The sequence below is a fragment of the Natrix helvetica genome (assembly GCF_964273705.1).
Source record: "Natrix helvetica genome assembly, chromosome: 4".
Lineage (NCBI taxonomy): Eukaryota > Metazoa > Chordata > Lepidosauria > Squamata > Natricidae > Natrix > Natrix helvetica.
The window spans coordinates 57,166,971-57,180,320 of record NC_138550.1 but is presented as its reverse complement, the minus strand read 5'-3'; positions in this window follow the sequence as shown (position 1 = coordinate 57,180,320).

The window sequence follows — 13,350 nt, the reverse complement described above, 5'->3', positions numbered from 1 at the left end:
TTCGCTACTAGCGAAGAAATTATACCAGAAAGGGGTGTGGTTTAGATGGCTGATGCCTGAAGGTATGCTAATTTTCTGGGAGGACACAAGAGTCAGAATTAATACAACCATAGAGGCTCAGGCCTTTATGGAAAAAAATAGAGCCCTCCTAGATAAGCCTGACGACACTACACCAGACACATAAGACACGGGAGGGGCCAGAGCTCTGCTGGCGGGGGGAGAAGGGGCAACATCGAGAAAACTCAGATCACAAAAATGAACAAGAAAATCTGTTTGATGTAAAGTGATTGAAATTATTTGAAGATAAAAGTTTATATGCTGACAAAATACCATCAATTTGTAATAATCTAATGTATTAATAAATGAAATGTATGAGTACGGGGGGAGGGACCACCTCCTGCATATTGTAACTGCCAAAATTTGTAACTTATTCCACTACCCCTTTCCTTGTTTATTTTTTTAAAAACCAATAAAATTTTGTTTTTTTAAAAAAAAGACAGGATTGTTAATGTTTTTGTAAAACTCAGATAATTTATTTTACCCTTTATAATATATTGATGCTATATATGCTCTGTATGGAGAACTAGGTGGGAAGGATCTGAAGCTGGGCAGATTGTACCACAAAACAACCTTTATTCTAACAGTTAACAAGGCAAATTGCAAGGCAAACTCCCGAACCGGCAACAACAACATTTGTTGTCTGACAGCACTTTATATAGGAACTTTCAGATGGATGGACCAATGGCAAGGCTGCGTTCTCCCGCTGAAAGCTGCTCGTGTCTTAGCCAATCAGGACAGTCCTGCAGCCGGAAGGTCTTTGGCCATCATCCTAACCCTGAGGACTTAACACGCCTCTCCTCCCTGATGGCACATGCATAGTCGGATACTGTCCCGTGATTTCCAATGAATATGCAGACATAGGCTTGGCTGTCTGTCACGACTAATTACATAGATAAAGCCACCCTTGGCTAAGAGGCTAGAAAGTTATCTTCACGAACCCAAGATAAAACTTACAGAAGGCTTTCGCAATGGCTCAAATAATGGACTGTTGTTTGTTTCCTACAAAGATTCCCCTTCCATCACTCTACCTATAAACTCTTTGGGAGGGGCCACACCCTTAGCCAGCTGTCCTTAGTTCATTCTATGACGTCTTTTCCACAGCTGTTCCTTTCTCCTCTCAGCCCTAGGTAAACGCACATCAGGGACAACCTCCCTCTGTTCCTCCTCACTGCTCCCTGACTCAAATGCCACCTGGTGGCCAACAGGCCTCTTTAGTTCCTGCTCTGACTCCAAACACCCTCCAGAGTCTTCCTCATCCTCCAGAGCAGTCCCATAATGGTCTGAGCTGTTAGAGTCCACCAGCACTCAGCTGGCTGCTGCTGGGCCACAACAGATAGGTATGTTGGCCGCTGTCAGCTGTGCCCTGATCTCTGTTCTGGAGCAGTGGCTGAAAAGGAGGAGCTGGTGAAGAGTCCTCCGGAACTCTCGATGACTGCACAGTCAATTCAGTGGGAGGTTCGAGCGTCACTGGAAGGTCTGATTCTCCAGGTAAATCAGGTGTTGAGAATGCTTTGGTGGTGGGTATCTGGATGGTTCTGGTTGGGCTGGAAGGCCTGCTAGGGGTGTTATCTCTCCAGGATAAGATTGGGCCTGCCCTGGCTGCTGTTTGGTTGTGTCTGTGACTCTCCTTCTGAGCTGGTTTATGTGTCGGCACCACATTCAACCATCATTGAGCTCGATCCTATAAGAGTAGGGTCAGTTAGTTGTACTATGTGTCCTGGAAGCCACCTCAGGTCAGTCTCATAATTTTGGGCATAGACTGGATCTCCGACAGCAAAAGTTCTGGTGGGACTGCGTCTGTTGGGGGTTTGTTTGGTGGTATAGCTGGGGTGCAGTCGGTCCAGGTTTGTCCTGAGGTGGTGACCCATGAGTCTTTCAGTGGGACTTTGCTTGGTAATTGGGCAGGGGGTTGTGTGCAGGAGATATTGGGACAGTTTATCATCCCAATTTCCAGGGCCCAGATGGCGTAATGCCTCTATGGCTGATCAGACTGTCTGTTCCGCCATGCTGTTGGCACCCAGGTGGAATGGGGCCATCGGGGCATGGCATATGCCATGCTTGGCAAGAAACATCTGGAAGGGTACCAATGTAAACCGGACACTATGATGTCCGGCAATCCGTGGGTCATGAACATCCTGCCCAGCACCCTTATGACCATCTCTGAAGTGGTGGATGGCATGAGGGCCAATTCCACCCACTTCGAATAGGTGTCAACTAAGACCATAAAGGTCTGCCCCAGGAATGATCCAGCAAAGTCCAGATGGACCCGAGGCTTGGGGTGCCTCTCACTCGTAGACAGGAGCAGCATTTGGCTACCCAGTCCTCTATCTCCTGGTCCATCTTGGGCCACCACACATAGATACACCCCAGTGACTTCATGTGCATGATGCCAGGGTGGGCATCGTGCAGGCAATGTAAAATTGGTGCCCTTAAAATGGGAGGGGCTACCACCTAGTTTCCCCATAGCAGGCACCAATTTTGCATGGACAGCTCATGCTGTCTCAGGTGGTAAGGTTGGAACTCGGGTAGCACTGGCCCTTGCGGCCACCCCCTGCCATATTAGAAGGGGTTGGCACCTTTTTTTATCTCCTCAGTTTTAGATGGAGTGGGATGGAGCCCCTGGGAATCAATGAGGTATCCCAAAAATTCTACCTGGGAAACTCCTATCTTGCATTTCTCCTGCTTCAATTTGAGTCCTGCATGTCTGAAATGTGCCAGGACTGCCCCTAGCTTCCTATGTTTTGTGTTTATTGTTTTGTGTTTATTGCATTTATATGCTGCCCTTCTCCCAAAGGACTCAGAGCGGCGATGAGTTCTGTCTGATTGGTGGCTGAGATCAGAACATCATCAAAACAGGGTACTACCCCAAGTAGCCCCTGAAGCAACTGCTCCATCAGGCTATGAAAGATGCCTGTGGCGACGCTAACCCCAAAGTGGAGGCGTTTCTATTTAAAAGCTCCCGGTGCGTGATGATGGTTTGAACCATGGCAGTGGCTTCATCGACTGGGAGCTGCTGATATGCCTGTGCTAGGTCCAGCTTGGCAAATACATTTACCTAGCCCAGGGAGTGGAGCAGATGTTGCACCACAGGCACTAGATAGGGGTTGGCTTGCAAAGCCTTATTAATTGTGCACTTATAGTCAGTGCATATTCTGATGGTGCCATCCTGCTTAATTGGGATAACACTTCAAATTGTCCACAGCCTCAAGGACTCCCTGGGCTATCAATTTGTCTAGCTCCAGATCCACCTTGGAACAGAGCGCAAAGGGCACCCTTCTAGGTTTCAAGCAGATTGGCACTATCTGAGGGTCCAAATAGAAAGAAATGGGGTTCCCCTTATATTTACCAAGGCTGCTGTCAAAGACATCCCTGAACTCACTGGGGAACATGCCCAAAGTGTCAGGAATGGTGGTATGGATGCTGGATATTTGAGCCCCAATCCTGAGAACCAGTCTAGCCCCAGGAGGCTGGGCAGTATGCCATCCACAATAATTAGGGGAAGGCAGCCAATGAAATTTTTGCAGGTGATGTTGAAGGTGCCACATCCCAGGATTGGGATAGAATTCCCCTGATATTCCCTCAGTCTGACAGGGCATGGTTTGAGGCACTTTTTTGACAGGCTGGGCACTAACCACTTGATAGTGGCCCAGGAGACTAAAAATTTGGAGGAGTCAGAGTCCACCTCCATCTTGCAAGGCATCCTTCCAAATTTACAGTGAAGTAAATCTTGTTGTTAGGGGTGGCCATTGAGGCATGGCTGATGGCCACATCAGGCAGATGTTGATCCTTAGAAACCATGAAGCAATCTTCCTGGGATCTTAGAGACTTTTTCTCATATTGTTTGGTGAATGTTGGCTCTGAAGGCAGGTCAGTGGCTGGCACAGCAACTCTGCATACTTTTGCCAAGTATCCTTTCTTGCCACAGCAGCGGCAGCTTTGAACCTGCAGTATGACCTGGCATGGTTCCCACCACAACTCAAACAGCTAGCCTGAGGTAATTTGACAGCTGAAGTCCATCTTTTTCTTTGGGTGTTCTGAGGTGACTCACTTTACCCTCGTCATCGGTGGTGTCATCCTGATCGGCTTCTTCATATTGGATGGCTTGGTTCTTGCCAAGGTGGTCATTGGCTGGAACTGTTGAATCTCCACAGTTGACCTGTCCAACATTTTGGACACCCTAGCTTTGTCCAAAGTCATCTGGAGATTCATCTCAGGCCAGGCCAGCAACCGTCGCTGCAGCCTCGGGTCTCTTACCCCACAAACAAGCTGGTCCAGAAGGACATTGTCCAGCTCACAGAAGTCCCCTTCTCTTTGAGTCCTCTGACGAATTCCGACTGGCGTGAGGGGGCTGGAGAGTAATGGTTTTTTAAATTTCTGCAGAAGCATCTCACGTGGCACTGTGTGAAAGAGCTGAGGGGTAGCTAGCGCCTGAGCTGTCCTGAACATCTCATGGCCACATGAGCTGAAGAAATAACCTCACTTATGGCCACTGGACAATTCAGTAAAGTCATTTGCCTCTAGGAAGCACTCAAATCATTCGAAGTCTCAGTGGCTGGGTTGAAAGCTGCAAATATGGGCAGAGCAGCCATCATTAGAAGGATGGAATGCTGGGGAGGTAGCCTTGGTGCGACGTCTCGTCTCCTGTGACTGGAAGGCAGCGGTCAGCTAGATGGACCTCAGCTCAGATTAGTGACTTCTTTTTTTTTTAAAACAAAGTTTTTTATTGGTTTTTAATGTTTTACATAGGGAAAAGGTAAGGGAAAGGTTACAAATTTTGGCAGCTGCGAAATGCGGTAGGTGCACCCCCCCCTCCAAACTCATAATATACATTTGCATAAAATTCAAATATTACATAATAGCATATAGTCAGTGTGGTAAATTCAATTGGTAATTTCGGTCAGTTTATATCACGTGGATTTTCTTGCTTATTTGTGTGATCTGAGCTTTCTTGATGTCGCCCCATCTCCCCCAGCTGGCAGTGCTCCGGCCCCTCCCGTGTCTTGTACCTCTACTGAAATGTCTTCTGGTTTTTCTAGAAGTAGTTTATTTTTTTCCATAAAGGCCTGCGCCTCTATGGGTGTATTAATTCTAACTCTTGTCTCCTCCCAGAATATTAGCATACCTTCAGGCAGTAACCATCGAAACCACACCCCCTTCTGGTATAGTTTATTCGCCAATTGCGAATAAGATTTTCTTTTCTCCCTCACTTTCTTGGGGATCTGTTTCAGAATGGTTATCTCCTTATCTTTATATGTCAGGGCTTGCCCCCTTTGTGCATTCAGGATTTCATCTCTTGTGCTTTTCCTAAGAAATTTAATGTGTACCTCCCTGGGGACATTGTGTGTTCTAGCATACGCTGAATTCACTCTATAGGCCAGGTCTATTTCCCACCCCATCTGTTGTTTTTCCTTCTGAATATACTCAGCCAAAATGGTTGTCATGATGTCCCTTATATTTTCATCATCTGTCTCCATCACGTTCTGGAATCTAAGATAAAAAGACATTATCTCAAACTCTATTTTCATTTGTTGGGTGTCAAGTTCTTTGTTTCCCCTTTGCACACCCTCTATCCCTCCCTTCATCTCAGCCGCTCCATCTTCCTAAAGATCCAGTCTCTGTGAGTTCTTATTAATTTTATCCTGGTTCTCTTTAATTTCTTCTTTCATCTCCTTCAATTGTCTCTTTATTTCCTCTTGTCCCTGTAGAAGTTGTTGTAACATTTGATGAAGCTCCAGGTCCGTAGATTTAGGTTGCTTGAAGGCTGTTAACGTTGATTGTGTACTTGGACTGGAGGTTGCAGATGTTGGGGCTGAGGCAGCAAAGCCTGACTTTCCAGGAGGTGGTCTTTTAGATGCCATTGTTTATAAAGTAGAGAGTCCAGTCAGTATAAAGAAGGATCAGTCAGAGAGATAGAACAGTCAAGAGAGTCCAGGAGGCAGAGAGTCCAGGCACAGGGGAGTTTTCTAATCACCCTGGCAAAAGAGCAGTCGTTTTTCACTCCAGGGGGTTCAAAAGCAAACAATCCACAAGAGAATTATCCAGGTAGCACGGAGACAAAGACCGGAAGCCTGAAGTTAAAGGGTGGAGTCAAGTCTCACATCTCATGAAGACAACGGAAGTGTGCCATCTTGCCCTGCCAGCTTCGGGTATTGAGGCAACAAATAAAGTTTTCAAAGTTCCCAGGGCTTCCAGATCTCATTGTCTTAAACATTAAAAGTTTAAATCTGAAAATCCATTTAGTAGGGGTGTGGCATCTTTAGTTTGGCTCTCCCCCTCCTCCTTCCCTTGGGGCTGCGAGCTCACTTGTTTCCAGCCGCTTGTCCAAGGGGGGGGAAATCCCCCTCCCCTCCAGCCGCACCTCTCCAAATCAAGCCAAAAGTTCAAGTTTGCACAGCTGACAAGTTTTATAGTTGGTAATAGGAATGAAGGGAGTCTACACCTCACCGCTCCGCCGCCGCATCCTTCAGCTTTCTTTTTTCACTCCGAACAGCCTGTCAGCGAAGACACGCCCACGCGCCCTCCGATCTGCTCCCTGGTGCCTTGAACGCGCAGGGGACCTCCTGCCGGCCGCCGCTGATGCAGGGATCCCCCGCGATGCCGCTCCTCCGGCAGGACGCCTCTACGGGGCGTCCTGTGCCCCCCAAGAAGTGGGGAAGCCCACCGGGGAGCCGGAGCGAGCAACGAGTTGCCCGTTGCCGTCAGCCGCCGGAACCGGAAGTCCTCAGATTAGTGACTTCAATTAGCCTTTACCTCAGCCCTGATCCCACCTTCGTTGCCAGTGCTCTGTATGGAGAACTAGGCAGGAAGGAACTGAGTCTAGGCAGGTTGTACCACAAAACAACCTTTATTCTAACAGTTAATAAGGCAAATTGCAAACTCCCAAACTAACAACAACATTTGCCATCTGACATCTCTTTATATAGAAGCAGTCAGACAGGCGGACCAATGGCAAGGCTGCATTCTCCCGCTGAAAGGCTGCTCATGTCTGAGCCAATCAGGAGAGTCCTGCAGCCGGCAAGTCTTTGCGCATCATCGTAACCCTGAGGACTTAACACTTTAAGACTAAGTCCATTTTCAGGACATGAAATTATGCCTGCCATTTCTATTTTAAAATTGATTGAATTAGCAAAGCTAGCAAAATTAACTGCTCTGATTAAAGACAATGGATTAGACAGGTTTATAAGACACTGGAAGCTGTTTGTGGATTTTCTACATGTTAAATAAAATGACAGATGATTAACAGGGATTTGAAGATTAGTTTTAACTCTGGGGTAACCTGTTAACTGTTTACACACGTACATGCATGCATGCATCACACATGCACACACACGTTGGGTCGATTTGGCTATTAGGAATTCCACATTAAGAATTTTGTTTATATAAATTAGCATTTTTGTTAAATACAGATGGGCAAGTTTATAACTATTTGTAGACCCATTATGTAAGAGGAGGGAACTATATTAGATTTTTGATGTATCTTTCAGCCGTAGTGGATTTTTTTTGTTTAATGGTAAGTATATTTGATATTTGACACACACACCCTTTTAATACACATGTTTTTTCTCTCGTTGTTGTTAGTGTTGGATATTTGTTAGTCTTTTTTTCTTTTCTTTGTTTTTTCTTTTATTTTAATTTTGGTGATAAAAGAATAAACATGTTTGAAAAAAGAAATTATGCCTGCCATTTCTTTAAAGAAAAAAAGCAGAACAGTAGCCATTAAATTAAATAAATATAAATTGTTAGATAATATCCAACAGCCTTTTAGATATTATACTTCTTGGATTGAATTCTCTGTTTTGGCTTCTGAGAGTATCCTAGGACTGTTTCCTCTATCTTGGCAATAATATTGCAACAGTAAAATAAGTTCCTTAGCTATATTGATATGACACCTCAGTTATGCCATTGACCAGTATACTGTCTTATGGTAAGGCTAATCCCATTATTGGTGTGTGTGTGTGTCTGTGTGTATGATTCCTTGTTTTCCCCAACTCTTGTTATCCTATTTTGACTAAAGACCTTCCAATCTCTAAACTACTCTGTTCATTCAGACTTGCAGTCCTTTATTGTTGGAACTATTTATTTAAAAACGTGATCTCAGACACTTTCCTGCTCCATTTTAAAAAATATATTTCCTATAATAAAAACCATGAAACAAGACCCTGACGTGTTGCAAAGTGAAGCCCCAGTCTGTAACATGTTTATTTGCAGTATAGGAATTTGGGTTTCATACGAATGACACTGAAGATTCTCATTTTCATCAAAATGTCAAAAGCAGCACGGTGCCATTATACAATAAAATCTGCCTTTTTTATACATGTGCATGACGTCATTAAGCATGTATAAGAGAGGCAGGGTCTGTAATGGCTGCTGCTGCTGCTGGACTGGTTCCTCATTTTGACAAAGACTGTTTTGTGGCTGGCCCTAACCACTTTAGCAGCCATTCTGTAAACCGAAAATTTCTCATGGAAGTTATGTTATATATTCATCATATGCGCATTCAGCATGAGCTCCTAGTCCCCAAAGTTACCTACCTCTGCATATAATATTGCCTTTTAAACAAAAAGAGCTATTTTCCTCTGATGTAAAACTTCCCTATTCCAGATGTGATTAAGTACCATCAAATCATTTTCACCTCCTGCCAAGCATATAGTTTTTCTCCATGACAATCTATCCCTAACCATGTCTTTCAGGTCTTTTAACAGTGTTCTCCTTGCCACTGTAACTGAATCCATCCACTTTGCCATTGGTTGTCCATTTTAGATATATTGACCTTTTTTTTTTCTTTTCTTTTCTCAAACTCCCCCTTTTGCATGTAATTGTACTACACATTGTAGTAATCATGCAAAACCTCAGATGATCACTGGAGGGCAGAAAAGAACTTTGATTTCAGTGCAGCTGAAATCTCTTAGAACAATCAGGCTCAAAAGAAGTATAAAAGTACGTATGTTGTTTGCTTGCATTTTGCCTTCAAATTCCTCATCGTTTTGAGTAGTAAGTTTTGAGGAGTATGGACCTGCACATGGAACATAGTGCCATATCCCCTTAAGTATCAGATATATGGCATTATGTAGATTAAGCACAAGTAAGGTAAAGGTTCCCCTGGCACATATGTGCTAGTTGTTCCCGACTCTAGGGGACGGTGCTTATCTCCGTTTCAAAGCTGAGGACCCAGCATTTTCCAAAGATGTCTCCATGGTCATGTGGGCAGCATGACTAAATGCTGAAGGCGCATGGAACGCTGTTACCTTCCTACCAAATGTGGTTGCTATTTTTTCTTCTTGCATTTTTTACATGCTTTCGAACTGCTAGTTTGACAGAAGCTGGGACAAGTAACGGAAACTCACTCCATTATGCAGTGCTAGGGATTCGAACCGCCAACCTTTCTGATCGACAAGCTCAGCGTCTTAGCCACTGAGCCACCACATACATTGAAAACCTAAATCCATGCAACACTTTAGAGAAAAATGCTTTATCATATGGTGTATGTCTGAAAACAAATTACCCTAGAAAGGTTTTTAATGAAACACCAAGAGTTCAAAAATCTAATGACTGACATGTATTTTCACAACTAATCTTACTATGGTAGCTCATAATTTTGACAGGTTTTATGATTTTATTTATCAATTATAGTGCACTTACATTATTCTTACTGTTGTACAAAGACTGAAAAGTAGAGGCATTCCTGCTGGCCTGTTCAACATATGAGAATCGATAATAAATGGAAACAAAATTAGGAGGGAAGATGAAAGCAAGCAAATACAGATACTAATTTTTGATGTTACATAGTGTTGGCAACTTGAGTACTCTCTGAGCTTGGTTGTTTTCTTGAGAATATTTCATTACCTAAACTAGGTAATAAAACATCTGCAAGAAAACAGCCAAGCTCAGAAAGCACCAAGAACCCCTCATTTCAACCTTGAGCTACAAATATTTACCCCTCTTGGCATTTTATTACATCTGTACATGTGGGCCTCCCTGTTTTCAGATATACATGCATAGGTAATCCCCTGCTGGCTGATATCAGCTTATCCTCAATCCAATTCTGCAGTCTCAAGGCACAAGATGTTTATCCCTCTTTGTATAGTCACTGCACAAACTTCTAAAAGAAAAACAACCCTTTGTACTGGTTAACTGTCTAGGCCCATGATGGCGAACCTATAGTGCACGTGCCAGAGGTGGTATGCAGGGCTCCCTCTACTGGCCCTCACATCATCACCCCAGGTCAGATCTCCGTGGTGTTTCTTTCATGAGCTTCTGTTTCCCTGCAAACAATGAAACAGAAGCTCACGAAAGAAACATATCTTACCTCTTGCTGCACTGCTGGTGTTGGGATGCCTTGCCTCCCCCCGGCCAACTGGTCTTCAGGTCTCAGCTGCGCATGTCCACACATGCACATGTCTGTGTATGCACACGTCCTCGCATGCATGCATTCGTGCACACACTTTTCAGTGGTTTGGGCACTTGGTATCTAAAAGGTTTGCCACCACTGGTCTAGGCGATAGCGGTGAGCAATTTTTTCGTGCAGGACACTCCCAAAGAGATTATTCTCCTTTAGAGTTCATTCTTATTTTTAGTATTAAACAGCTGACTGCAGATTTCCTAAAATAAAAGGGAAACTTTTAAAAGCTATTTAAGAGTTAACATATCCAGCCCACCTCACTGCAGAAGCAACAGTAACTGATTGCCACTGCATGGTCCTGTCAACACTTACCTTTGTTCAATTTGACCTTTAGAAAAATAAGTCTTGTTTTCTGATTATTTCCACATTCTATTGCAGACTAAGTATTATTTACTAGCCAAATTCTTTTCTTTTAACCATTCTAATTTGATAATTTGCTTGGAGGAAATAGAAATACTCCTATGTGCTTCTAAGATCTATTTTTAATATTTTAATAATATTTTTAATTTTAAGTCTTCCTTCATTCTTTATTATGGTCAAGGAAAGCATTCTTGAAAGACCTGTACTTTACCACCAGTAAACACTCGCTCCATAATCAACATTTTATTTCAGTAACTAGCCTTCTTTTAGAACATTAGTCTTGAAATTATACTGTTTATATTCAGCTATTTTATTTTATTTTTTTTAGTGGATGAAAAGTTTTAATCATATATGAAGTTAATGCACAATGAGTAATACAGTAGGTATCATATGGAAAAGATAGCTACATATTCTTTAGAGTGGCCAATTTTGGTCACAGAAATGTCTTCCTTCATCAGTATTGTGGATACGCAAGAATTCAAAGTTCTTACTTGTCACTGCGTTGTTTGCTAGCTGTGCTGAGATATTACTGCGCAGGTCATAGGTCCTTATCAGCAATGATTTACTGCGCAAGCTTCTTAACACGTTTCTAATACATCACACATTCCAGAGACTTCTTTCCTTTTGATCTTTGTTCGTCTGCCAAGAAGGTGGGCGACAAACTACTCTCGCCAAAATGTAACAATTAGATAGATTTGTTTATTTTCTTATTTCTTATTTCTTTTACATTAAAAGTTTGTTTTCATTAGAACATGTTCTCGGGTTTTTATTTTCGCTTTCTTGAAGATATGCTGTTTGGGAAAATCATCGGTCTAAGACCTCATTAGCTCAGGGTGAAATTTCCCCTGACATTACTGCCAATACTTCACAAAAAGAAATGGTGTAAAAGAAACAAATGATATAAATTCCACCAAGAATCATTGCCTATTCCAACTAAGATCCAATAATCATCTTTACTGAAGATGAAATCAGCTTAGGAACAGCTAAATAAGCAGGAGTTAGTTGGCAGAAAGAGGGTTATAGGCATTAAGTTGTTGTGGATTTCAAGCAAGAATAGAATAGGATTCTATTTAGGAATAGAATGGAAATTCTGGAAAGCTCTTTAGATAAGTGCGTCTATCTGCAGCGATAATTTCATTTATTTCCAATGTGTTGTGGACATATAGGATGTTGTGATAATTCAAATTGCTATAAAAATTTCTAAAGATTTACTTTCAGATCTTGTACTTACCTTGCTTGTGAACCAGAAACAAACAGAGCAGCACCCACTGCATTTTGACTAGCACTGTTTTAGACAGAATTAAGACATGTGTAATTCTTTACTTGTAAAAAAAATAGTTTGAGAGCCATGGAGTTTTCAATTCACTACATTTTGCTCTAAGGTACTGTAAATATGTACATTACTGCAATTTACATATGGTTTAGTCTTCATTGAAAGGTAAAGGTTCTCCCTGCACATATGTGCTAGTTGTACCCGATTCTAGGGGGCGTTGCTCATCTCTGTTTCAAAGCCGAAGAGCCAGTGCTGTCCGAAGACGTCTCCATGGCTGTGTGGCCGGCATGACAGAAGGGGCATGGATTGTTGTTACCTTCCCATCTACTTGCATTTTTACATGCTTTCGAACTGCTAGATTGGCAGAAGCTGGGACAAATAACAGGACCTCACTCGGTTACACAGCACTAGGGATTTGAACAGCTGAACTGCCAACCTTTCTAATCGACCAGCTCAGCATCCTAGCCACTGAGCCCTTGGATAGCCTTCATTAGATGAAAGCAAAATGTAGAATGTTTTATAAACTGCCACCATTAAGGAATAAAATCTATTAAACTGGCACACTGACTACCTCTCAAAAATTCTGGATGATGCACAATAATCAATGCAATTGGAATTAAAAAAAACTAAAGCTAAAAGATGGCAAGCAAAATGAAATGTGATATAAATGCTTTGTGTGCTGTATCTTATATAATCAGATCAGTCCATGAAATCTATTTAGATAGAACCATCAAAACTGAATGAAGATGTTAGTTTCACCAAAGAAGCTGATGCTAAAAATACAGTATTTTGAAAGGACCCATTTGTTGGAAAAACAAATTAATTCCAAGCGTAGATGAAATAATAAGAAAGGTTATGGACTGTGCTGAAATGGACAAATTAACAAAAGAAATCCAGGGAAAAGAAGAAACAGAATACTACCAGATATGGGATAAGTGGTGTAGGTGGATGGAGAAAAGAAATAAGGATCAATGAAGGAAGACAACAAAGCCCAAAAATAGTAGTTAAGGAGAATTAACACATATACTGTATATGTATCCAAGTGGTTTAAACTTACTAGAGGTAATCAGCCAATATAGCAGACAGAGGAGTAAGATAAGAGGGTTAATAATGGTGAAATACAAATGAAATATAGTAGAAGGGGAAACAATATAAGGTGAGCGATATCGATTGGCAATTGCTATTAGAAAGAACAGGAAGCTCCTGTTCGTATTGTATTGTGTAAATGTGGTGTACATCTAAGTTTTGTGCATATTTT